This window comes from Lissotriton helveticus, chromosome 6 (assembly GCF_964261635.1).
Source record: "Lissotriton helveticus chromosome 6, aLisHel1.1, whole genome shotgun sequence".
In the NCBI taxonomy this organism is placed as follows: Eukaryota; Metazoa; Chordata; class Amphibia; order Caudata; family Salamandridae; genus Lissotriton; species Lissotriton helveticus.
Window position 1 is genome coordinate 1,384,237,796 of NC_136067.1, and position 26,555 is coordinate 1,384,264,350.

The 26,555-nt window shown below is 48.4% G+C and overlaps 1 protein-coding gene across 3 annotated transcripts in view; it reads left to right on the forward strand.

Annotated features, from left to right (window-relative positions):
• The window catches only part of CDK19 (cyclin dependent kinase 19), a 1,513,666-nt gene that overhangs the window by 1,397,252 nt on the left and 89,859 nt on the right, over window positions 1-26,555 (forward strand). The window lies entirely within an intron of this gene.

Here is a 26,555-nt window from a genome sequence, read left to right on the forward strand (position 1 = left end):
GGCAGATGGGGGCATTAGCACCCAATCTGGCCACAGGGGGGGGGGCAAAAAGGCCAGTAGAGGTCAGGGATTTTTTGGGCAAATGTTAATTATGGTGGGGGCATTATCATGCCCGTTTTGGGCAGCCCCCACCCTAATTAAAATTTGCAAAAAAAACTCCCTGGCGTCTAGTGGACTTTCTGCCCTCCCTGGGGGGCAGTTGGGGGTATTAGCCCCCAATCTGCCCCGCCAGGGGGGGGGCAAAAAGCCCACTAGACGCCAGGTATTTTTTGAGGGGGCAAATATGAAATAGTGTGTGGCTGCCCAAAACGGGCATGCCCATGCCCCCACCGCCTCCCCGCAACAATTACAGCCTTTCTGCCCCCCCCTGGGGGGCAGATGGGGCAGTAGCCCCCAATCTGCCCCCCAGGGGGGCAAAAAGCCCACTAGACACCAGGGATTTTTTTGGGCAAATTTTTATTAAGTTGGGGGCATTGGCATGCCCGTTTTGGGCAGACTCCTCCCTAATTAAAATTTGCCCAAAAAACTCCCTGGCGTCTAGTGGACTTTCTGACCACCCCTGGGGGGCAGATGGGGGCATTACCCTTCAATCTGCCCCGCCGGGGGGGGGGGGCAAAAAGCCCACTAGACGCCAGGGATTTTTTTCGGGCAAATTTGAATTTGGATGGGCTGCCCCAAACGGACATGCCTATGCCCCCACCCCCTCCCCCACAAAAATAACAGCCTTCCTGCCCCCCCTGGGGGCTGATGGAGTAGTAGCCTCCAATCTGCCCTCCCCGGGGGGGCAAAAAGCCCACTAGACACCATGGATTTTTTTAGGCAAATTTTTATTAGGGTGTGGGCATTGGCATGCCCGTCTTGGGCAGACCCCACCCTAATCAAAATTTGCCCAAAAAACTCCCTGGCATCTAGTGGATTTTCTGATCCCCTGGGGGCAGATGGGGGCATTACCCCCCAATCTGCCCTGCCGGGGGGCAAAAAGCCCACTAGACGTCAGGGATTTTTTGGGGGGGCAAATTTGAAATAGGGTGGGGCTGCCCAAAACTGGCATGCCCATGCCCCACCCCCTCCCCCACTAAAATTACAGCCTTCCTGCCCCTCCCGGGGACAGATGGGGCAGTAGCCCCAATCTGCCCCCCCTGGGGGGGCAAAAAACCCACAAGACACACAGGATTTTTGGGCACATTTTTCTTAGGTTGGGGGCTGCCCAAAACGGGCATGCCAGTGCCCCCACCCCCCACCCGCAACAATGACAGCCTTTCTGCCCCCCCTGGAGGGAGCATGGGGGCAGTAGCCCCGGATCTGCCCCCCCTGGGGGGCAAAAAGCCCACTTGACGCCAACGATTACGCTGGCTTTTTTATGTGTGGAGGTGGGGGCTGCCCAGAATGGGCATACCAATGCCCCCACCCCACAAAAAATGTAGCCACAATGTTTCTGCCCCCCCTTGGGGGCATATCGGGGCAACCCCAGCCCCGAAATCTTCCCCCCAGGGCAGCAGAAAGCCGACTAGGCACGGATTTGTGTTTTAGCAATATGCCTACCTGTGGATTATGGGCCCTAGCGCAGCCGCCACATAGGGAAACCTAGCAAACTTGTACATTTTTGAAAACTAGACACACAGGAAAATCCAGAATGGGGTGACTTGACTGGCTCTCAACAGGTTCTGTTACCCAGAATCCCTTGCAAACCTAAAAATGTGTCTAAAAAAACAAATGTTCCTCACATTTCTGTGTTGGAAAGTACTGGAATCTGCGTGAATCCACAAAATTCCACCCACTCCATGGTTCCCAAAGCCTTCCGAGAAAAATGGTACCTCACTTGTGTGGGTTGGCCTAGTGCCCGTGACAGGAAAGGGCCAAAAACCTATTGAGGCAACATCAAAATTACCTAACGTTAAATAACCTGGTTTTGCAAGGGGGGTCCCATGAGATTTTGGCCCCAGGCTTGGCGTCCATCCAGGGAAACCTACCAAACCCACAAATTTCTGAAAACTAGACATCCGGGGGAGTCCAGCGAAGTATGACTTGCGTGGGTCCCCTAACGTTTTCCTACCCAGAATCACATGCAAACTCAAATTTAGCTGAAAAAATCTCTTTTTTCTCAAATTTCTGTGTGGGAAAGTTCTGGAATCTACATGGATCCACAAATTTCATCCCACCCAGCGTTCCCCCAGGTCTCCCAATAAAAATGATACCTCACTCGCGTTGGTGGGTCAAGGACCTGCAACAGGCAAGGGCCCAAAACCTAATGAGGCGACATCAAAATTACCTATCACAAACCAACCTGGTTTTGCAAGGGGGTTCCCATGAGTTTTTGGCCCGGGGCTCGGCGGCCATGTAGGGAAACCTTCCCAGCCCATACATTTCTGTAAACTAGAGACCCGGGGGAGTCCAGCGAGGTATGGCTTGCGTGGGTCCCTCATCATTCTTCTACCCAGAATCCACTGCAAACCTCAAATTTTTCAAAACAATCGCTTTTTTCTCACATTTCTGTGTGGTGAAGTTGTGGAATCTGCGTGGATCCTCAAATTTCCTCCCACCCAGCGTTCCCCCAGGTCTCCCGATAAAAATGGTACCTCACTTGCCCCAGGAGGGCGATCCCCAAGCAGGGATCCACCCACTAGACACCAGGGAGGGGGGGAGCGGCCCCTTGGGCAAGGGCCTTCACTCCCCCCATAAATAAATTGATTATATTCAGTCTTTCTGCCCCCCCTGGGGGGCATATGGGGAAGTAGCCCCCAATCTGCCCCCCGGGGGGGCATAAAGCCCACTATACACCAGGGAATTTTTTTAGGGGCACTTTTTTTTAGGGTGGGGGCTGCCCGAAACGGGCACACCAATGCCCCCACCCCCCCACCACCATTACAGACTTTTTGCCCCCCCTGGGGGACAGATGGGGGCTGTAGCCCCCAATCTGCCCCCCGGGGGGGGCAGAAAGCCCACTATGCACCAGGGATTTTTTTTGTGCACTTTTTTTTAGGGTGGGGGCTGCCCGAAACGGGCATGCCAATGCCCCCACCCCTGCCACCATTACAGACTTTCTGCCCCCCCTGGGGGACAGATGGGGCAGTAGCCCCCAATTTCCCCCCCGGGGGGGCAGAAAGCCCACTATGCCCCAGGGATTTTTATGTGTACACTTTTTTTAGGGTGGGGGATGCCCGAAACGGGCACGCCAATGCCCCCACCCCCACCACCATTACAGCCTTTCTGCCCCCGCCGGGGGGCAGATGGAGGCAGTAGCCCCCAATCTGCACCCTCGGAGGGGCAAAAAGCCCACTAGATGCCAGGGATATTTTGGGGCAAATCTGAATTAGGGTGGGGGCTGCCCAAAATGGGCATGCCAATGCCCCTACCCCTCCCCCACAAAAATGACAGCCTTTTTGCCCCCGAGGGGGCAGATGGGGGCATTAGCACCCAATCTGCCCACGGGGGGGCAAAAAGGCCAGTAGAGGTCAGGGATTTTTTGGGCAAATGTTAATTAGGGTGGGGGCATTATCATGCCCGTTTTGGGCAGCCCCCACCCTAATTAAAATTTGACCAAAAAACTCCCTGACGTCTAGTGGACTTTCTGCCCTCCATGGGGGGAAGTTGGGGGCATTAGCCCCCAATCTGCCCCGCCAGGGGGGGCAAAAAGCCCACTAGACGCCAGGTATTTTTTGAGGGGGCAAATATGAAATAGTGTGTGGCTGCCCAAAACGGGCATGCCCATGCCCCCACCCCTCCCCGCAACAATTACAGCCTTCCTGCCCGGGGCAGTAGCCCCCAATCTGCCTCCCAGGGGGGCAAAAAGCCCACTAGACACCAGGGATTTTTTGGGGCAAATTTTTATCAAGTTGGGGGCATTGGAATGCCCGTTTTGGGCAGTCTCCACCCTAATTAAAATTTGCCCAAAAACTCCCTGGCGTCTAGTGGACTTTCTGACCCCCCTGGGGGGCACATGGGGGCATTACCCTTCAATCTGCCCCGCCGGGGTGGGGGGGGGCAAAAAGCCTACTAGACGCCAGGGATTTTTTTGCGGGCAAATTTGAATTTGGATGGGCTGCCCAAAACGGACATGCCTATGCCCCCACCTCCTCCCCCACACAAATAACAGCCTTCCTGCCCCCCCTGGGAGCTGATGGGGTAGTAGCCTCCAATTTCCCCCCCCCCCTGGGGGGGCAAAAAGCCCACTAGACACCAGGGTTTTTTTAGGCAATTTTTTTTAGCCTTCTGAGAAAAATGGTACCTCACTTGTGTGGGCAGGCCTAGTGCCCGTGACAGGAAAGGGCCAAAAACCTATTGAGGCAACATCAAAATTACCTAACACAAAATAACCTGGTTTTGCAAGGGGGGTCCCATGAGTTTTTGGCCCCAGGCTTGGGGTCCATCCAGGGAAACCTACCAAACCCACAAATTTCTGAAAACTAGACATCCGGGTGAGTCCAGAGAAGATGACTTGCGTGGGTCCCCTAACGTTTTCCTACCCAGAATCACATGCAAACTCAAATTTAGCTGAAAAAATCACTTTTTTCTCAAATTTCTGTGTGGTAAAGTTGTGGAATCTGCGTGGATCCTCAAATTTCCTCCCACCCAGCGTTCCCCCAGGTCTCCTGATAAAAATGGTACCTCACTTGCATGCATCAGTGGCTGCAACAGGGAAAGGCCCAAATCGTACGGTGGAGACTTAAAAATTACCTTTAGCAAAACTACCTTACTTTTAGGGGGGCACCTGAGTTTTTGGCCCGGGGCTCGGCGGCCATCTTTGGAAACTACCAAACCCAAACAGTTCTGAAAACTAGACACCCGGGGGAGTCCAGGGAGGTATGTCATGCGTGGGTCCCGCAACGTTTTCCTACCCAGAATTCCCTGCAAACCTTAAATTTGGGTTAAAAGAACACTTTTCCAAACATTTTTGCGTGTGATCTCCGTGCCGGCACAAATGTCCTACGACCCAGCGTTCCCCTTGTTCTCCCGAGTAAAATGATACCTCACTTGTGTGGGTGGGCCAAAGGCCTGTGACCAGGATGACCCCAAAACAGTAGAATTCTATGTGCTTAATTTGTCAATCCTGAACGCTACAATTTCTTAAAAATACATTTTTGGCCTGTTCTGCTTTGGCCCACCCACACAAGTGAGGTATCATTTTACTCGGGAGAACAAGGGGAACGCAGGGTGGTAGGACATTTGTGCCGGCACGGAGATCCAGCGCAAAAAAGTATGGAAAAGTGATTTTTTTACCTAATTTTAAGGTTTGCAAGGAATTCTGGGTAGGAAAACGTTGGGGGACCCACGCATGCCATACCTCCCTGGACTCCCCCGGGTGTCTAGTTTTCAGAACTGTTTTGATTTGGTAGTTGCCCAAGTTTGCCACCGAGCCCTGGGCCAAAAACTCAGGTGCCCCCCCCCCCAAAAAAATAAGGTAGTTTTGCTATGGGTTAATTTTAAGTCTCCACCGTACGATTTGGGCCTTTTCCTGTTGCAGCCACTATGCCTACCCACGCAAGTGAGGTACCATTTGTTTCGGGAGACCTAGGGGAACACGGGGTGGGTGCAAATTTGTTGATCCACGCAGATTCCAGAACTTTCCACCACAGAAATGTGAGGAAAATGCGGTTTTTTGTCACTTTTTTAGCTTTGCAAGGGATTCTGGGTAACAGAACCTGGCGGGAGGCAGTTGGGTCACCCCATCCTGCATTCCCCTCGGTGTCTAGTTTTCAAAAATGTATAGGTTTGCTAGGTTTCCCTAGGTGCCGGCAGAGCTAGGGTTCAAAAACGAAAGGTAGGCATTTTGCCAAAAAAATGCCCATTTTCAATGCAAAATTGCGGTGCGACCACTTTGCGTTTTGCGCTGTTTCCAGTCGCAGGCACTAGGCAGACCCAGGCAAGTGAGGTACCATTTTTTTCGGGAGACCTGGGGGAACGCAGGGTGGGTGAAAATTTGTTGATCCATGCAGATTCCAGAACTTTTCACCACAGAAATGTGAGGAAAATGTCTTTTTTTGTCAATTTTTTAGCTTTGCAAGGGATTCTGGGTAACAGAACCTGGTGGGAGGCAGTTGAGTCACCCCATCCTGAATTCCCCTGGGTGTCTAGTTTTCAAAAATGTATAGGTTTGCTAGGCTTCCCTAGATGCCGGCAGAACTTGGGTTAAAAAACGAAAGGTATGCACTTTGCCAAAGGAAGGCCCATTTTTACTGCGAAATTGCAGTGCGACCACGTTGCGTTTTGCACCGTTTCCTGTCGCAGGCACTAGGCAGACCCAGGCAAGTGAGGTACAATTTTTTTCAGGAGACCTGGGGAAACGCGGGGTGGGTGGAAATTTGTTGATCCACGCAGATTCCAGAACTTTCCACCACAGAAATGTGAGGAAAATGCGTTTTTTTTTACAATGTTTTAGGTTTGCAAGGGATTCTGGGTATCAGAACCTGGTGGGAGGCAGTTGAGTCACCCCATGCTGAATTCCCCTCGGTGTCTAGTTTTCAAGAATGTATAAGTTTGCTAGGTTTCCCTAGGTGCCGGCAGAGCTAGGGTTCAAAAACGAAAGGTAGGCACTTTGCAAAAAAAGGGCCCGTTTTCACTGCGAAATTGCGGTGCGAACGCGTTGCGTTTTGAGCTGTTTCCTGTCGCAGGCACTAGCCAGACCCAGGCAAGTGAGGTACCATTTTTGTTGGGAGACCTGGGGGAACGCGGGGTGCGTGAAAATTTGTTGATCCACACAGATTCCAGAACTTTCCACCACAGAAATGTGAGGAAAATGCGGTTTTTGTCAATTTTTTAACTTTGAAAGGGATTCTGGGTAACAGAACCTGGTGGGAGGCAGTTGAGTCACCCCATCCTAAATTCCCCCGGGTGTCTAGTTTTCAAAAATGTATAGGTTTGCTAGGTGTCCGTAGGTGCCGGCAGAGCTAGGGTTCAAAAACAAAAGGTAGGCACTCTGCCAAAAAAGGGCCCATTTTCACTGCGAAATTGCGGTGCGAACACGTTGCGTTTTGCGCTGTTTCCTGTCTCAGGCACTAGGCAGACCCAGGCAAGTGAGGTACCATTTTTTTCAGGAGACCTGGTGGAACGGGGGTGGGTGGAAATTTGTTGATCCACGCAGATTCCAGAACTTTCCACCACAGAAATGTGAGGAAAATGCGTTTTTTTTGTCAATTTTTTTAACTTTGAAAGGGATTCTGGGTAACAGAACCTGGTGGAAGGCAGTTGAGTCACCCCATCCTGAATTCCCCCGGGTGTCTAGTTTTAAAAAATGTATAGGTTTGCTAGGTTTCCCTAGGTGCCGGCAGAGCTAGGGTTCAAAAACAAAAGGTAGGCACTTTGCCAAAAAAGGGCCCGTTTTCACTGCGAAATTGCGGTGCGAACACGTTGCGTTTTGCGCTGTTTCCTGTCGCAGGCACTAGGCAGACCTAGGTAAGTGAGGTACCATTTCTTTTGGGAGACCTGGGGTAACACTGGGTTGGTGGACATTTGTTGATCCACGCAGATTCCAGAACTTTCCACCACAGAAATGTGAGGAAAATGCATTTTTTGTCAATTTTTAACTTTGCAAGGGATTCTGGGTAACAGAACCTGGTGGGAGGCAGTTGAGTCACCCATCCTAAATTCCCCTGGGTGTCTAGTTTTCAAAAATGTATAGGTTTGCTAGGTTTCCCTAGGTGCCGGCAGAGCTAGGGTTCAAAACGAAAGGTAGGCACTTTGCCAAAAAAGGGCCCGTTTTCACTGCGAAATTGCGGTGCGAACACGTTGCGTTTTGCGCTGTTTCCTGTTGCAGGCACTAGGCAGACCCAGGCAAGTGAGGTACCATTTTTTTCGGGAGACCAGGTTGAACGCAGGTGGGTGGAAATTTGTTGATCCACGCAGATTCCAGAACTTTCCACCACAGAAATGTGAGGAAAATGCATTTTTTTGGACAATTTTTTAGGTTTGCAAGGGATTCTGGGTAACAGAACCTGGTGGGAGGCAGTTGAGTCACCCCATCCTGAATTCCCCTGGGTGTCTAGTTTTCACAAATGTATAGGTTTGCTAGGTTTCCCTAGGTGCCAGCAGAGCTAGGCTTAAAAAACGAAAGGTAGGCACTTTGCCAAAAAAAGGCCGATTGTTACTGCGAAATTGCAGTGCGACCACGTTGCGTTTTGCGCCGTTTCCTGTCGCAGGCACTAGGCAGACCCAGGCAAGTGAGGTACCATTTTTTTCGGGAGACCTGGGGGAACGCGGGGTGGGTGGAAATTTGTTGATCCACGCAGATTCCAGAACTTTCCACCACAGAAATGTGAGGAAAATGCGTTTTTTTTGTCAATTTGTTAACTTTGAAAGGGATTCTAGGTAACAGAACCTGGTGGAAGGCAGTTGAGTCACCCCATCCTGAATTCCCCCGGGTGTCTAGTTTTCAAAAATGTATAGGTTTGCTAGGTTTCCCTAGGTGCCGGCAGAGCTAGGGTTCAAAAACAAAAGGTAGGCACTTTGCAAAAAAAGGGCCCGTTTTCACTGCGAAATTGTGGTACGAACGCGTTGCGTTTTGAGCTGTTTCCTGTCGCAGGCACTAGGCAGACCCAGGCAAGTGAGGTACCATTTTTTTTGGGAGACCTGTTGGAACGCGGGTGGGTGGAAATTTGTTGATCCACGCAGATTCCAGAACTTTCCACCACAGAAATGTGAGGAAAATGCGTTTTTTTGTCAATTTTTTAACTTTGAAAGGGATTCTGGGTAACAGAACCTGGTGGAAGGCAGTTGAGTCACCCCATCCTGAATTCCCCCGGGTGTCTAGTTTTAAAAAATGTATAGGTTTGCTAGGTTTCCCTAGGTGCCGGCAGAGCTAGGGTTCAAAAACAAAAGGTAGGCACTTTGCAAAAAAAGGGCCCGTTTTCACTGCGAAATTGTGGTACGAACGCGTTGCGTTTTGAGCTGTTTCCTGTCGCAGGCACTAGGCAGACCCAGGCAAGTGAGGTACCATTTTTTTTGGGAGACCTGTTGGAACGCGGGTGGGTGGAAATTTGTTGATCCACGCAGATTCCAGAACTTTCCACCACAGAAATGTGAGGAAAATGCGTTTTTTTTGTCAATTTTTTAACTTTGAAAGGGATTCTGGGTAACAGAACCTGGTGGGAGGCAGTTGAGTCACCCCATCCTGAATTCCCCCGGGTGTCTAGTTTTAAAAAATGTATAGGTTTGCTAGGTTTCCCTAGGTGCCGGCAGAGCTAGGGTTCAAAAACGAAAGGTAGGCACTTTGCCAAAAAAGGGCCCGTTTTCACTGCGAAATTTCGATGCGACCGCGTTCGTTTTGCGCTGTTTCCTGTCGCAGACACTAGGCAGACCCAGGCAAGTGAGGTACCATTTTTCTCGGGAGACCTATGGGAACGCTGGGTGGGTGGAAATTTGTTGATCCACGCAGATTCCAGAACTTTCCACCACAGAAATGTGAGGAAAATGCGTTTTGTTCCCCAATTTTTTAGCTTTGCAAGGGATTCTGGATAAGAGAACCTGGTTGGAGGCAGTTGAGTCACCCCATCCTGAATTCCCCTGGGTGTCTAGTTTTCAAAAATATATAGGTTTGCTAGGTTTCCCTAGTTGCCGGCAGAGCTATGGTACAAAAGCAAAAGGTAGGCACTTTGCCAAAAAAGGGCCTGTTTTCACTGCGAAATTGCGGTGCGAACACGTTGCGTTTTGCGCTGTTTCCTGTCGCAGGCACTAGGCAGACCTAGGCAAGTGAGGTACCATTTTTTTGGGGAGACCTGGGGGAACACTGGATGAGTGGAAATTTGTTGATCCATGCAGATTCAAGAACTTTCCACCACAGAAATGTGAGGAAAATGCGTTTTTTTGTCAATTTTTTAACTTTGCAAGGGATTCTGGGTAACAGAACCTGGTCGGAGGCAGTTGAGTCACCCCATCCTGAATTCCCCTGGGTGTCTAGTTTTCAAAAATGTATAGGTTTGCTAGGTTTCCCTAGATGCCGGCAGAGCTAGGGTTAAAAAACGAAAGGTAGGCACTTTGCCAAAAAAGGGCCCGTTTTCACTGCGAAATTTCGGTGCGACCACGTTCGTTTTGCGCTGTTTCCTGTCGCAGACACTAGGCAGACCCAGGCAAGTGAGGTACCATTTTTCTCGGGAGACCTATGGGAACGCTGGGTGGGTGGAAATTTGTTGATCCACGCAGATTCCAGAACTTTCGACCACATAAATGTGAGGAAAATGCGTTTTGTTCCCCAATTTTTTAGGTTTGCAAGGGATTCTGGGTAACAGAACCTGGTGGGTGGCAGTCGAGTCACCCCATCCTGAATTCCCCTGGGTGTCTAATTTAAAAAAATGTATAGGTTTGCTAGGTTTCCCTCAGTGCCGGCAGAGCTAGGGTGCAAAAACTACAGCTAGCCACTTTGCCATAAAAGGGTCAATTTTTAACTGCAAAATTGAGGTGTGACCACGTTGCATTTTGCGCCGTTTCCTGTCGCAGGCACAAGGCCGACCCACACAAGTGAGGCACCGTTTTTATCGGGAGACTTAGGGTAATATAGATTTGTAAATCAACTGTTAATACCTATTGTGTTTTCATGCATTTCTCCCTTCCCAATGAAAGACATTGTGTAAAAAAAATCTTTTTGAAAAATGACCAATAATTCTCATACTAGTATGAGTATTCCCAATTTTGAAAATGTGCAAATATATACTGTTTCTAAACTCTATAGTTTGTACCCAATTCAGAAATACATAGGTGTCTTTCATACCGATTTTGCCATGTATACATTTTCAAAGAATAAGTGCTCTATACCCAGTACATAATAAAATACCATTGCAAGTTGCGGCTCAGTTTTTGGCTCTGGGTTCGTCGGGTTCTTGGTGAAACTACAAGTCCTATATATCCCCACAACCAGGAAGGTCAAACAGATGTAACAGTATATTGCTTTCAAACAGCTGTCAAAATTACAAGAAGTTACAGGTGAAAACGTTGAGACAAAAGGCTGTTTTTTCAACTAATTTTCAATTATTCCAATATCTAATGGTTAGTTTCTATTTCTATAAAGAAACCTTCATGGATTTAGACAAATGACCCCTTTCTGAATTCAGAATGTTGTCTACTGTTCAGAAATGTATAGCTTTCCAGGATCCATTATTGCTTTCAAACTCATTTCTACCATTAACTGGAAGTAGGTTAAAAGCTCTAAAAATAGCAAAAATAGGCTATGTCCCAGAAAAATGCCAAAACTGTGTGAAAAATGTTGGTTCTCTGACAAAAGACTATCATTCCCTAAAAGCTGGGAAAATGCTAATTTCAGCCCCACAAACCCTTTTTAGATAACATTTGCAGGAAAAATCCCAGAGGCTTTCATTTGCAACCCGTTTTTCCAATTGTTCTGAAAAAAACAAAAATTTTACTGTATTTTGCTTAATTTCTGGGACCCCTCCAAGGGAATCCACAAACCCTGGGCACCTTTAGAATCCACATGATGTTGAAAGAAAAGGACGCAAATTGGGCGTGGATACCTTATGTGGTCAAAAAGTTACAGAGGCATAAGCGCGCACAACCCCAAATCGCCAAAAAAGGGCTTAGCACATGAGGGGAAAAGACCTAGCAGCGAAGGGGTTAAAGGTGCCAATTGGGTGGTAGCCCGTTTCATTATTTTTAAAAATGAGAGGACATGCACTTTAGCTCTGGTTCGTAGTGATAAAGTGTTCAGTCCTAAGGTCAACAAAAATGATATCAGCAAAAATGGAGGAGTAAGGCAAAAAATGTTGGTGAAGACCACCATAAGGCTGGTAGGTCTGACAGATATTTAACGAGGCACAAAACTCTGCGTAAGTTTTGTAGGAGAGCTAATAAAAAAGTATCTTCTTTGTATTAGTCTTTAGACAAGTTTCAGTCAAAGAAGGGGGCCGAATTACCCAATATCTTGTCTGTGTTACTGGGTGATCAATTTGAAAATGATCAACAGTGAGACTGAAGAACTGTGACACACATTGGGCTGGACTTGTTCAGCTTCTAATGTACATTAAGATCCAAACTATATTGATGGCATTCTGGGGCATCATTCACAGTTTTGTCAGGCTTTGTTGTTGCTTAATACAGGTGGGCCCAGAGTCATCAAAAGTGAATACAGACATATGTAACTTGTTAATAAACTGCAATTCATAATAAGATGGAAAGATGACATAGTAAGTATGTGGACAAAGAGGTAAATATAAAATAGTTACGAATAGAATGGCTTCCATTAGATTTTTACCACCACTGTTGGGACTCATTCGAGAAACACAGGGCAGACAGGCTACTCGGTGCCATTCATGGTAGTTCAGGTAGTTTGCAATTGGAGTCCATCTTACTATGGCTCTACCAACTGGGCAGAGTACACCCTTTCTGCATGTGACTCTCAGGTTAGGGAGGGTAAGTAGTCAAAGTCTTCTAAGGGATGTTGTGGGAGCCAAAAGTTCAAAACTAACTCAGCAGTCAACATACAGATGCAATGATGTACTATATTCCAGTGCTTTTCTTTTAGTTAAAGGAAAGTACTATACTCTCACAGCAAAACAAAATACTACACACCTCCGTAGGTTTCTCAGTTTCAAAGTTGTAATCTTATTTGCAAGTTGCAGGTAGGTGTTACACGCCTTTCGGAAATCTCTCTCTGATATTAGAGTTTCCGGATGCCTACATCACCCGAAGTATAGCACGAGTATAGGCGCTTATTAGATGCAGGTACATTTCACTCAGCAGTATCCCACAGTCTAGATACACAAATCAGTTCAATTACTTTATTTCAAATCGCGTTCACTCCATAATATTGTTATGTTTGTACGGCTAAAATCTTTAGCACTTTTACTCAGTTAGGACCCGCTTTGCCTGTTAGGTGCTGTTCTGTTGATGAAGGCAGGCGCTTTCAGCATTCCCGCTCTGACAATGGTGGCTCTAGTTATAGTGGGGCCTCACTCACTCGGAACTTGGATGGCAGGCGGCATGTGCGAGGCAGGCTCACACTGTGGCACTCTTCTTTGGCAGTAGCAGCCTCTTAAGGCCTCTGGGTCTGGTGCCAGTGTGTATTTATGGCAGTTAAAGCTTTTGGGTCTGTCAATGTTTTCGCACTGGTGGCGGCGAGTGAAATCGTACACTGACCCTCGCAGAGGTAGCACCAGCCTCTCAGGCACATGGCAGAATACTGAATATCATGATGAATATTAACACTTAGAATTCTTGGTGGAGTTGACAGCAAGAAGTGCTCGAGGAGGCCAGGGGACCCCTTCACAGCTCGTGGTCATTCTGGTGTTGCTCTCTTTTAGTAGACTGCTTTCTGTGGGTGTTCCTCATGCCATGATCACACTGGGTTTCTCCTCTTAGTCAATCACTTCTCCTGGTTTACCGGCCTCTCTCCTTCCCTCCTGCAGTTTTTCAAGCTTCTAGGCTCCAGGCAGACCCTCAATGTTCCAGCAGAAAGTGCACATTTCTGGTGGTGCCTGGCACCTCTGGGCGACTGGCTATCATACAAACACCAGCCCTGGCCACACAGAAGTCTGCAGAGTACTCCCTTCATTGTCCAAGAAAAACTTGGAACTGGAAAACCGTGGGTTGGTTAGGATCCCACTTCTATGCTCCTTTTATGGAAAGGGGATGTGGGTCCATTGTCTAAGGTTTCAGAACTGGGTTGGGTTGGTTCTCTTTCAAATTTCATTTTCTGGCTGATTCTTAGACACAGCCTGTGTGCAGTATGATGGCTTTTGACTGCAGCTAGCATTGATGCTGACTATGAGCAGGAGTATCCAAATCCAGGGGATAATAAAATGTGAGCTCTCTACATCTCGCTGCCATCACCCTTGCCGAAGGAGTAACTCGGGACAGACAGAAGGCCTAGAAACATCCTCACCTTGAGCAACATACACTAAAGCTCATGCTTTACCCTATCCTCTATCAAATGTCAGTTCTAGAGAAGTACTAATTAGGAGTCCTTTGCTAACAAGGTTCTCATTGAATTTCTAAGGGTAGCAGTATCTTCATCCTCCCGCACTTTAGCCTTTAGGTCTCCACCCTCCAGTGTCAGAAATGCAGGTTATTTGCTTCCACTGCCTGGAAAGCTGCTTATAACCTCCAGCTACTCCATGCTAAACAAGGGACAATCTAAAATTGATCCCACTAATCGCAGTACTCCGACTGTCACCACATGCAGAGCTTGACGGCTATACATGTGCTACACAGTCACTGTACATACACACACCCAACACACACACACACAGAAGGTCAGTGCAAGTTTGAGTTCACATTAAAGCAGAACTTTACACAGAAAAAACTTCCGGTCATACTAAAGATTCCATGAAACCGAGATTCCATGAAACTTGGTTCGGCTTACCCAGGACATGGACAGTAGTCTTGTAACAGCTATGAGGACGCTGCTTTGTGTACTTCCCAAGGTCACAGAACATGCTTTGCACCTTGCATTACCCATGACAGACCTAGGCCTCTGTGCACAGTCTAGATTAGTGGGAATCCAAGGCCAAACAAGATACAGTTTCACAAGTAGTCGGGATCTCTTGGCATAGTTACAGCCCCTTTCACCATTCACTGGACATTCCTATCCCAACAACTGCACTATTAAGAGGATATTACGGGTTGATGGACCTGTGCCCTGAGGTTCTTAATTTAAGTGGCCCATTCTCACTACCCAAATAATTCTGGTAAACTAGTATGGCTACTATGGATCACATTGAACAATTCGGTAGGTGCTGCAAAGCGGTGTTCCTGACAGGAATAAGCTCCTAGTTGGTTATGCAACATTTCGTTTTTGTATGAGAGCAGTGGCTTCCTAGATGAAAGATCACAGCCTCAAACTCAGCAGTGACAAGCAAAGATTTACTATTTAGTTCCAAGATTGAATAGTCTCCATTTTAGGGGCCATCTTAACTGGGAGCCCCAGCCACATCTTCAGACTTAGCCAAAAATCTGTCCTTTATTATAGCAGGAAGATTCTCTGAACCAAGCTAGCCAACCAGAGAGTTGGGTACTGCTTTTCTTTCCTTAGAATGCTCAGGGAAATCATTTCACTCCTTCGTGAAGCTTCCAGAACAACTGTTGTCCATTGTCTCATCTCCTCACGACTAGACTATGACAACTCACTCTGTCTGGGTGTTCCAGAGTACACCACATGCAGTCTCCAAATAGTGCAAATCACAACAGCCAGGGGGGTTCTTAACCTCCCCTCCTCATCCTCAATTACTTCTCCTCTGAGGGAACTCCAGTAGCTCCCTATCAAGGAGTGCTCTATATCTAAAGCGCTCTACATGGTCCACAGAGATGGTCAGCAATTCAGAACCTGTTTACCTCATGAAGAAATTTCAGGCATACTGCCTCTCCTGTACTCTCCATTCTTCTTTCTCTAATGAGGCCTGTACTCCTCAAGCCAAAGGAAACCATATGAGTGGATGATCTGTCTACTTTGCCGCAAAGTTCTGAAATTCTCTATTGTCCTCTCTTGGGACTTTGTACTCTCTATTCACTTGCAAGAAGACTTTTTCATTTTAGTGTATCATTGGCCTGCAACTGTTTCTCCTATAATGTCAGGATGCACATTGGGGTTTTTGTAGTGCTTTATAAACCAAATAGCATAACATACTGTATGACAACACAATGATGATGCCTAGAATGTGTTAATGGTAAGTCTCTAGATGGCAAGCCTCTAGAGAACACGCACAGTATGGCTCTAGAGAAGAGTTGGGATTAAATATTAAGCATCTGAACCTGGTTGGTGATCAGATTAAGCTCACTTACACTCTAGACAAAGGTACCGTCCATTTTTTGGATTTAAAAATAACACTACAAAAATTAAGTGGTCAACAACACTTTTCACAAAGGATACTGCAAGAAACAATCTTTTACATGGACATGGTTTTTATCCACACAACTTCCTTCAACATTTTCCATATTTAGAAGTAAAAAAATAGGTTCTGAAAGCCCACAAATGCACTTTGCGATAAAAGAAAATGATTGAAAAATTTACACTAGGAGTCTGTGTACCGAGGGCAACTGAAAAGGCAAAACAAAGAATCGTACAACATAAGCTTGAAGACAGTGGCGGCTGAATTCTACGGGGGCAAGGTGGGCGGGCGCATGCGTGCTTAAAAAAATATTTAAAAAAAATAAATTATCTGAACTTGGCGATGTCAGGACCTCTTCTTTCTACACAGGAACCACATGCACCCCCGCGCCGCACGGCCACCAGCTGCTGCGTGTGCCCCCTCTCCTCGCTCTCTGCCTCGCTGCCTGCCTCGCGGCCGGCTGTCCCTGCTGTCGTCCGTTTTTTCCTGTTTTGCTCTGAACTTGTGCTTGTATTTTTGTCTCATAGTGTTTAGCCCGTTTTTTTCCTGTTTTGCTCTGAACTTGTGCTTGATTTTTGTCTCATAGTGTTTAGCCCGTTTTTTTCCCTGTTTTGCTCTAATCTCCTTCTGTTCCCGCCCTCCTCGCCGCCCCCCGTCTTCCCTCCCCGCTCCCCGCTTCCCGCCACCACCGCAGACCCCGCCCCTTTTTTTCTTCTGTTCCCTCCCCGCTCCCGCCTCCCAGCTGCTCCGCCCACCCGCGCACTTCGCCGTATATGGCGACCGTGCGAACGCGCAGCGGCCACGTGCAGCGGGTGCGCCGATTGTGCGCCGAAGGCGCGCCAAAGGTAAGCCCGTCTGCGCCCGTCCGCGACCGGATCGCGACCAGCGCCAGGACCCCTGGCCCACGAGGACCCCGGCCGACCCGCCTGACGTACTCCGCCGCCTCCCTCATCGCACTCAACACCGGCCGACTCCCAGATTGCCACCAAGCCACCCCACGACGAACCCACGGACCTTTCAGCTGCCACGCCTGCGAGTTCACCTGCATCCGGACTTGCCTCGCACCAGCACCCGCCAAGTCGAACACCAGCAGCACCCACCTCAAGTGCATCCTGCTCAACACCCGCTCCGTCCACAGACACGCCATCGAACTCTGGAACCTCCTAGACGCCACAGCCCCTGACGTCGCCTTCCTCACGGAGACCTGGATGAACGCCTCTTCAGCTCCCGACATCGCCATCGCCATCCCAGAGGGCTACAAGATCGTCCGGAGGGACCGCAACGCCAACCAGACAGGAGGAGGCATTGCCATCATCCACAAGAACACCATCCGTCTCACGACCAGCACCGACAACACCCTGACCAACGCCGAACACCTGCATTTCCAGATCCACACCAACCCAACCACCACCCTTAGAGGCACCCTGATCTACCGACCTCCGGGACCACGCACCCAATTCAGCGAGGACATCGCCGACTTCGTCAGCCCGCATGCCCTCCCCTCCGCCGACTACATCCTCCTGGGGGACCTCAACTTCCACCTGGAGAACAACAACGACCGCAACACCAGCACCCTGCTCGACAACCTCGCCAATCTGGGACTCAAGCAGCTAGTGTCCACCCCCACCCACCTCGCCGGACACACACTCGACGCCGTCTTCTCATCCAGCAAAGACGTCACCTTCAGCCACGCCACAGAACTCCACTGGACGGACCACAGCTGCGTCCACTTCACCTTCAGGAGAACGACGACTCACCACCACCAGCGACAGGCCGCCCGCAGAAACTGGAACAAGATCACAGCAGACCAGCTCGCCACCTCCCTGAGCCAGCACCCCCCTGCCGGCTCAACGAACCCCAGCCAGGCCGCCGACAACCTCACGAAGTTGATCAGCATCTGCGCGGACGAGCTCGCCCCGCTGAGAACCCCGCCCAGCAGACCCGGCAGCAAGAAAGCCCCATGGTTCACCGACAAACTCAAGAGCTCCAAGAAGAACTGCCGAGCCCTCGAGAAAGTCTGGAGAAGGGAACCTACACCGGACAACAGAACCACCCTCAAACTGGCCACTCGGAAGCACCACCAGATGATCCGCGCCGCCAAGAAAACTGCATTCAAGGACCGGCTGGACAACAACGCGCACAACACCAAGGAACTCTTCAACATCGTGAAAGAGCTATCCAACCCCAGCGCAGGAACCAACGACATCACCCCATCGCAAGACCTCTGCGACTCCCTCGCTTCCTACTTACACAACAAGATCGCGGACATACACAACAGCTTCAACAAACAACCAACGCACACCATGACCGAACAACCTCCCCCCACCACCACCCTACACGCCTGGACCCCGATCAGCACCGAAGACACCATCCGCACGATGAACTCCATCCACTCCGGATCACCGACCGACCCCTGCCCTCACCACGTCTTCAACAAGGCCGACGCTGTCATCGCACCCCACCTGCGAGACATCATCAACACATCCTTCAACACCGCCACCTTCCCTGAGAGCTGGAAGCACGCCGAACTCAGCGCTCTACTCAAGAAACCAACAGCGGACCCCACCGAACTCAAGAACTACCGCCCCATCTCGCTCCTCCCGTTCCCAGCCAAAGTCATCGAGAAGACTGTCAACAAACAGCTGGCCGCCTTCCTCGAGACGAATGGATCCCTCGACCCCTCACAGTCCGGCTTCCGAGCCAATCACAGCACCGAGACCGCCCTCATCGCCGCCACCGATGACATCCGAGCCCTGATGGACAACGGAGAAACAGCGGCCCTCATCCTCCTAGACCTCTCCGCGGCATTCGACACGGTCTGCCACCGCACCCTAGTACAGCGCCTCAGCAACGTCGGAATCCGGGACAAGGCGCTGGAATGGATCATCTCCTTCCTCGACGGAAGAACACAGAGAGTCCGCCTACCACCGTACAAGTCAGAGGCCTCCGAAGTCATCTGCGGCGTCCCTCAAGGATCCTCTCTGAGCCCCACCCTCTTCAACGTCTACATGAGCCCCCTCGCGGCCATCGCACGCCAACACAACCTCAGCATAATCTCCTACGCCGACGACACCCAGCTGATCCTCTCCCTGACCAACGACCCCGCCACCGCCAGAGCCAACCTACACGAAGGGATGAAAGAGGTAGCCGAGTGGATGACGACCAGCCGCCTGAAACTGAACTCGGACAAGACGGAGGTCCTCATCCTGGGCTCTTCACCCTCCGCCTGGAACGACTCCTGGTGGCCTCCCGCCCTGGGCACCGCACCCAAACCGACAGACCATGCACGCAACCTGGGCTTCATCCTGGACTCCTCCCTCTCCATGACCAGGCAAGTCAACGCCGTCTCCTCAGCGTGCTTCAACATCCTACGCATGCTACGGAAGATCTTCTGGTGGATCCCCACCGAGACCAGGAAGACCGTCACCCAGGCCCTCGTCACTAGCCGACTGGACTACGGCAACGCCCTCTACGCCGGTACCACCGCCAAGCTTCAGAAGAGACTCCAGCGGATCCAGAACGCCTCAGCCAGACTCATCCTCGACATCCCACGACACAGCCACATCTCCGGACATCTGAGAGACCTTCACTGGCTCCCCGTCAACAAAAGAATCACCTTCCGCCTCCTCACCCACGCACACAAAGCCCTACACGACCAAGGCCCGGACTACCTCAACAGCCGGATCAACTTCTACGCTCCCAAACGCCACCTCCGCTCAGCCAACCACGCCCTCGCCGCCGTCCCCCGCATCCGAAGAGCAACCACAGGAGGAAGGTCCTTCTCCTACCTGGCCGCCAAGACCTGGAACTCCCTCCCGACCGACCTGCGCCTGACCCAAGACCACCTCTCCTTCAGGAAGAAGCTGAAGACCTGGCTGTTCGAGCAGTAGCGGCACCCCCCCCTTCCCCTAAGCGCCTTGAGACCCTATGGGTAGGTAGCGCGCTCTATAAGTGTCAGTGATTGATTGATTGATTGATTGATGCAGCAATTACCTTGCAAAATTCTAGGGCTGCTCTCACCAGCATGAGAGCAGCCCTAGCATTGGTGGGAGCGGCCTCATTCGGCGCTCCACTACGCTCTGGAGGGCTTTGCTTGCTCTAACCTCGTTTTCTTAAAACAGCTGGTTTAGAGCTGTTTCAAGTGCGCATGTGTGGCTTGCCGCCGCAAGACGCCATCCAAAAAGACATGCACACTTTAAACAGTGTCATACCAGCCCACCCACCTACCTGCCGCTGTCACTAAGCAGCGACCCGCCGCTGTCCTGATCCTCGGCGCGGGACAGGGAATGAAAAATAAAGTGCCAATTAATTACCATTTTATTTTTCATCTCTGGAAAGTTTTAAATGGGGCGACACTACTTTGCTCAAACGGAGCAGCGGCACCTGCGTGAAGATCTGAGACACAGACAAGAAGCAACTGAAACCAAAGGACCAGTATTTGTGAAAAATATTCACATTAAAGTGGGAAAATTGCAAGAATGTAAAACATTGGAGGCTTATTGTATCATTTTCAGACTTAAGCAGAACTCTCCGGGACACAACAATAAAGGTCCTTTAAATGGAACGGAAGCGTTAAAGACATCACAATTAATGCTGGCACCAATGGTGGGAAAAGCAGGTAACACTTGGGACAAACAAAGAACACTTACTGGTGCCAAGTTGGGACTCATTCCTTTTGAAATGCATTAATTGTAAACATATTTTTAAAGGTTTTATTCCCTATCCTCCAACTGTTTGAGAACAAATAAAACTAGGGCAATACATGACTTAACTTAACTAATTGTACACTTCTTCCTTACATAATGATAACTACTGTGCCAAGTCCTATAAGACCCAGAGCTCCCATATTCTTTCCACTCTTCATGATTGGTGGTGTCCTTTGACCTTCCCCTTGTTGGGTTCTTTTTTTTTTTTACATATTTTATTGGATATTTCAAGTTACAGCATTTCGAGTGAATGCATTTGTATACAGTGGTTTTAACCACCAGCAGCCATGTTAAACAATACTTTGTTCACTTTAAGAGGTACTCTTCCAGTGTATCATTCGGAATGCGTTGGTGGGTAGTATATTTCATCATTATTGATGCCCGCTACAGTTCAAGCTATTCCAAGAAGAAAAAAAATTAACTAAAACATTTATAGTTCAGATAGCCCCCTACTGGCGGGTGCAAAGATGAACCTATATTCAAGGAAGGACCTGTTCGATCAAAGTGTTTCCAACAATATCACTGGGTTATTTGGTTAGTGTTTATATCCCTCCTCCCCCATTTTGTTTGCTTCCTTCCACCACCTTCCCCACACTTGCCGTAGGGCAAATCCCCAAACAGAGGCCATGGCGTCTTTGGACTCAGTACCCACCTCTTTGAGGCTGCTGCTGAAACAGAGAGGTTGCTAACGCGGGATTACTGGTTACTAGTTACCTTACCAGATCCCAAACCAAGTCGACTGGATCGTTGGTACCTGTCATTGAGTAAAAGGTAATCTAACAATAGGTCAATCAATTAAGAACTTACACCACTCTAAATGACTACTGACCAGGATTAAGTTTCAAAGATTTAATATAAAGTCAAAGATAACTGAAGATACAAACTTCTCAAAATGAGATTCAGAAGATAAATGGGTATCACTATGAACATGAACTTTTTGAATAGTCTGAGTCTGAAAAACAGAATAATGAGTACAAATTCAAATAACATGAGCGTTGCCAAAATGGATACAAGTTGCAACCTCAAAGTCATTACAGAAAAGAAAATTCAGGTTAGTCTGTCCCTACACTACACTAAGTGACATCCCTACTTAACAAGATCTATACCCCTCTAGGTGTCAGCCGTGGTGACTTCCTAAGAAGATCACGCACTTCTCTTTGTCTCTTCTCTGATAATGGGTCTCTCCTGATCAGTCTATCTGCCTACCCATCCGCTTCCTTAGGCTCCCAAAATCATCTGCTCTGCCCTCCTCCCGGGTCTCTTTCCCTAATATCAAATCACATTTCTGGTAGGAACGCCCCCTGGGACGCCCCTCACGTGGTACATCTTTGCGCAGTAAACTCCATGATGGTACTCTTCAAGACCCTCGTTAAAGTTGACCTTGGTTCCCAGGCTTCTTCTCCAGTGCGCCGATACCCCCTGAAATTCCTGGAAACTCCTACAGGCCTGCGCCAAGCGCCACTGAACAAAGCCCCTTTCATTCTAGCTGATTAGGACCCTCGCACCTGCATACAGTCCGTCCTGCAGTGGGCCTCAAATTCCAGACTCCACCATATCTATAGGTCGTAAAGCACACGCGAAGCTCTGTGCTAGACACCTCTCGACTTCTCTTCTAACGAGCACATGGCACATCAAAAGGAGATGACATTATCAGTTCAGGCCTACTTGATTTACACGAAGCGGGTCCCTGCACTCTAAAACATTTAACTTGATTTAAACAGCATTCTTAACTAGCATACGTTTCTAAAACAACACATCTATAAAGCATATATTTCAAACTTAATTCGATAATACATTTTTGGAAGAACCATGTTAACCCCATCTCACATTATTTTAGCAGCACGTTTAGATTTGCTGTGAATTGCCCTAAGGCCTACACAATATACTGGTTTTCAGAGTTCCATTCAACTCTTACATTATTCCTTTAACATGAGAACGTGAGGTTTTCATATTCATCCCAAACGATTCTACATTAATCTCACACAGTTATGACTATTGTTACTCTACTTAAACATTCTTATGCATTTCACTACTGAATATAAGATACTCTGTGTATTTCACTTCTAAATATAAAACACTCGTGTTCAGCGCATGTTTAAACTAACTACGTGCTTGTAAATATGGTGCACTTATACATTTTTCAGACTTGTGCTCTCTCAATCCCCCCTTTGATGACCTTCAGGGGTCATCACCATCAGGACATCATCACAAAAATGTAGAACCCTTCAAAGTGAAGTCGTGGCAGTGCCACCTCTTTTCATTGTCTCCAATGCTTTCAGACTTCTGTATTGAGTGTCCTGCATCGCTTTCAACTTTTCCTCTTGTTTCCTCATAGATCTCTGCAACCTATTTGCTCTATACCACTGATACAAACGCACCAATCCCCACAAAGTGATTACACAAATCACAATTATGATGATGGGTTTCAGTATGTACCAAACGATACCCTTTCCTAGGTTGGCAAACCAACCTCCAACTTTACCCATTCCATGACCTACTTTCTCCCACACGTTTATCTTTGTCAGATCCTCAATTTCGTAGTGTATGGCAGTGATGTTTCGTATATACTTCTCTAGAGGTTTTGAATTGTCTGGAATGTAAGTGCAACATTCCTGGACCGTCAAAGCCTTACAGACTCCTCCCTCTTTAGCTAACAGAACATCTAAAGCAAGTCGGTTCTGAAGAACCATTGCCCTAATCGATTGCATCTCACCTTCCACCAGCATCAATGATCTAGCAGTACTGGCAGATAGCCTATCTACGACTGTAGCTAACCTCCTAATCTTAATGTCATTCAGTATCACTCCTAGGATAGGGAATGCAGCACCGAATACATCCCCAATTACTTCTGCTGCGCCTAGCCCTCTTTTCCCTCTAGTTGGTATTCCTTTCTTCGTCGTTTCTAAATTCTCAACATGATATATTTTAGGGAAGACAATAGCCAGATAGCATGATCCGTACCAATTATCTGGTAGCTTTACATAGGCATTTCTTCCACATACAAAATATACATTTGGAATTGCTTGCATCTCTTTCAGGAAATCCTTGGAGTAGTACTCCAATTGAAAAGCATGTTCACAACTGACTTGACCTACATACAGATTCTCATAATAGGAGTAACTCCTGTGAATGCACAGTTTCCCCCATTTCTCCTTGTCTAAAGCAATTGGACCAAAGCTACCCTTTCTTTGATGTATCCTTTCCTCCTTGGTCCAATCTGTTTCCCATTGTCCTGAGGCCTTTAGAATCTTCTGCCTCCTGTATCTAGTATCTACCTGCCCTATAAACTTTTTCTCGATTTCTGACACTTGACAAGTCAGATTATTTCTTCGGGCATGTGAAGTATCTAACGTTTTCCATGGAATAAACCATTTGTGTAATCTGTCTTCGCTTTTGTAATAGTCCCACTTGTTCAAATGCTTGTAATTTGGGACCTCTGGCAATGTCGAGTCGAAATTCGAGAAATAATACTCAAATCCTTCTCGTCCATAAAATATGCTCAACAACAAACTGCATGTGATTCCATATGTCAATGGAAGATGATGGTATCTGATACCCTCATCTACAGAAGCTGGTAACTGCATACAAACGTAGCAGTTCTTCGCCTCCATGACATCAATGTACTCGTAGAGTAATTTTGCATAAGCATTTGACCTGAAATTTCCCTGTGACTCATCTGTGTGTAACCTTTTTATTTCTGCATCTAACAACTCTTTGTCTTTATCATTGATGTTTCCCTTATCATTAACAATAGTGGTTCTCGGTGTTGACACTCCCTTGACCTCCTTGATTGCAGTTGCATCTCTCTCGTGTCCCACTATGTATGAGACAGTAACCACTAAAACTATCAGGGAAATCACCACTCCCAACAATGTGCCAACTATACATTTTGCCCTGCGGTTCGGGTTGCCAGCCTCCATGTTCTCAAACAGTGTAGCTCTTGACGTTCTTCCAGCATTCGCTTCTTCTTCTCTCTGAACAAAAGTCTTTCTTTTACACAATGTCTCTCTTAGGAACACTTGGAAGCTGACAATTTACTCCGCAAACAGTTTAAAGTCCGGTAGAAACAGACAACCCTAGCCCTTCTCCATCCGCTAAAAGGAAACCCCTACCATTTTTCTTCTTCCACTCGGCGCTAGGTTATCTTGCAATAATTTTACAAATTCTTTTCAAGAGTCTTATATCCGTCTGAAGTTATGTATGGCTCAAGGAGTGACACTACGTCTTCATAAATGTCCATCCGAAGAAACATTCCCTCAAGTTCTGGGCAATTCTTGCAACAACATGGAAAGTCAACTGTTTCTAGGATTATTCTCCGTATTTCGCTCTGGACAAGTGGACGGACGAAATTGAGAGTTAACGTTTTTTCAATTTCTACTCCTGGTACTATCAGTTCTACATCCACGGTTACAAAGGGGTCCGTTCTAATCAGGATCACTTTCTTTACCTTTCCAGTTCTGCGCCCCTTTGAAGACATTCGCAATGTGGAGTTAGTCCAACACAATGAGCATTCCAAGAGCTTCCACTACTCGCTCAAGCATTTCTAACCGAAGGAGAGTTCCCTCCAACACTGGATATCGTGAACAGCAAACTGGAAATTCAACCGTTTCTAAAATCAATTTTCTTATTCCGCTTAGGAGAGGAGGATAGACGATGTTGAGTGTCAGCAACCTTTCGGTCTCCGCCCCCGGTAGCAGGAACAGTATTTGTACTGTGATTATCGGATCAGTTCTGATCAGGTTCACTTCCCTGACCCTCCCGGTTCTGTGCCCCACCGACATCTGCAACGAGGTAGGTCCAATCAGGAGTAGAGTATCTTCTACTAGGCACTCGCACCCTCCTTGACCTTCTAGGGCCCTCCTCGGTTTGATCCTGGGTATCTTCTTCCTGATCCGAGTCTTCGGATATAGGAACAAGTGTTTCTTCCTGGGCCGACCTCAAACTTAGCCTCCTGTCTCTTCCCGGCCAAGTGGCAGCCTCACACCTTGTTCTCCTATATCTCGTCCTCACACTCGGTTCTTGATCACTCTGGTACTGATCTGTGTCTGTTTCGTATTCACTGCTGCTCTCTCCTTCAGTTGCGTCTTCAGTCTCACTGCCGTCCTGCCTTCGCTCTTCGTCTGGATCCGATGCGTTCCCAACTTCTTCCGACACCCCCTCAGCTACTTCGATCCCTTCTTGCGACTCCTCTTCCACTTCTGGGCTTTCGTCTGGGATAGGAGCTGTTTCTTCTAGAGGTGCTGGAACTCTTCGAGTATGGGATGCATGGATCCAATTTGGCAGCCCCCCGCACTTCACCGCGGTGTTCGTGATCAGGATTACCTGAAAGGGCCCACGCCAGCGAACATCTAGGCAGTTCTTCCGGACGTGCTTTTTGACCAACACCCAGTCCCCTGGGTTCAGGTCATGACACAGGTTCCTCGATGCTGGAACTTCAGCCGCATGCACCGATCGCGTCAGTCTTTGTTGACGCCTGTTCAAATTTCTGTCGTGTGCAGCCCTAATCCATGCATTAAGGGCCTCAAACTGTGTTGGTCTGGGCGAGGGTTTCAATGAGGACATGGTTGCTTTTAGCCGATGTAACACCTCTAACTTAAACGTCCCGTACCTCGGGAACTGCATTTCCTCATTCCCTTCCGTAAGCTTATTCCAAGCCCCAATCCATAATATGGTATGCAGCCCAACATTCGTTGCCATATAATGAGCTGGTGTACCCTCCGGCGGAGCCTCTTCCCCATAATAATGTTCACTTCGTTTTCGTTTAAAAATCCCTTTCAAACACTTAAAACACTTCATGATTTCTCTCTTTCTCCGCGTTTGTTTACTTCCTGATGATATTCCACCAATCTCAGCCCCGTTCTCACTAACTGGCCTATCCGTACGCGACTTTCCTCCGACGTCACTCTAGCCGCCCAACCAGAGCGCGGCTCTAGCTAACGTCACACCAACCGCTCAATCACAGCGCGGCTCTAGCCGACGTCACCAGTCCCCCTTCGCAGCAGTTCCCCTCCTTTCTCAGCTCGTCTCCTCGGTCATGCACGCGTCCCATTCATACTCTGAAAAATGATTACTTCCGTCCAAGCGATCA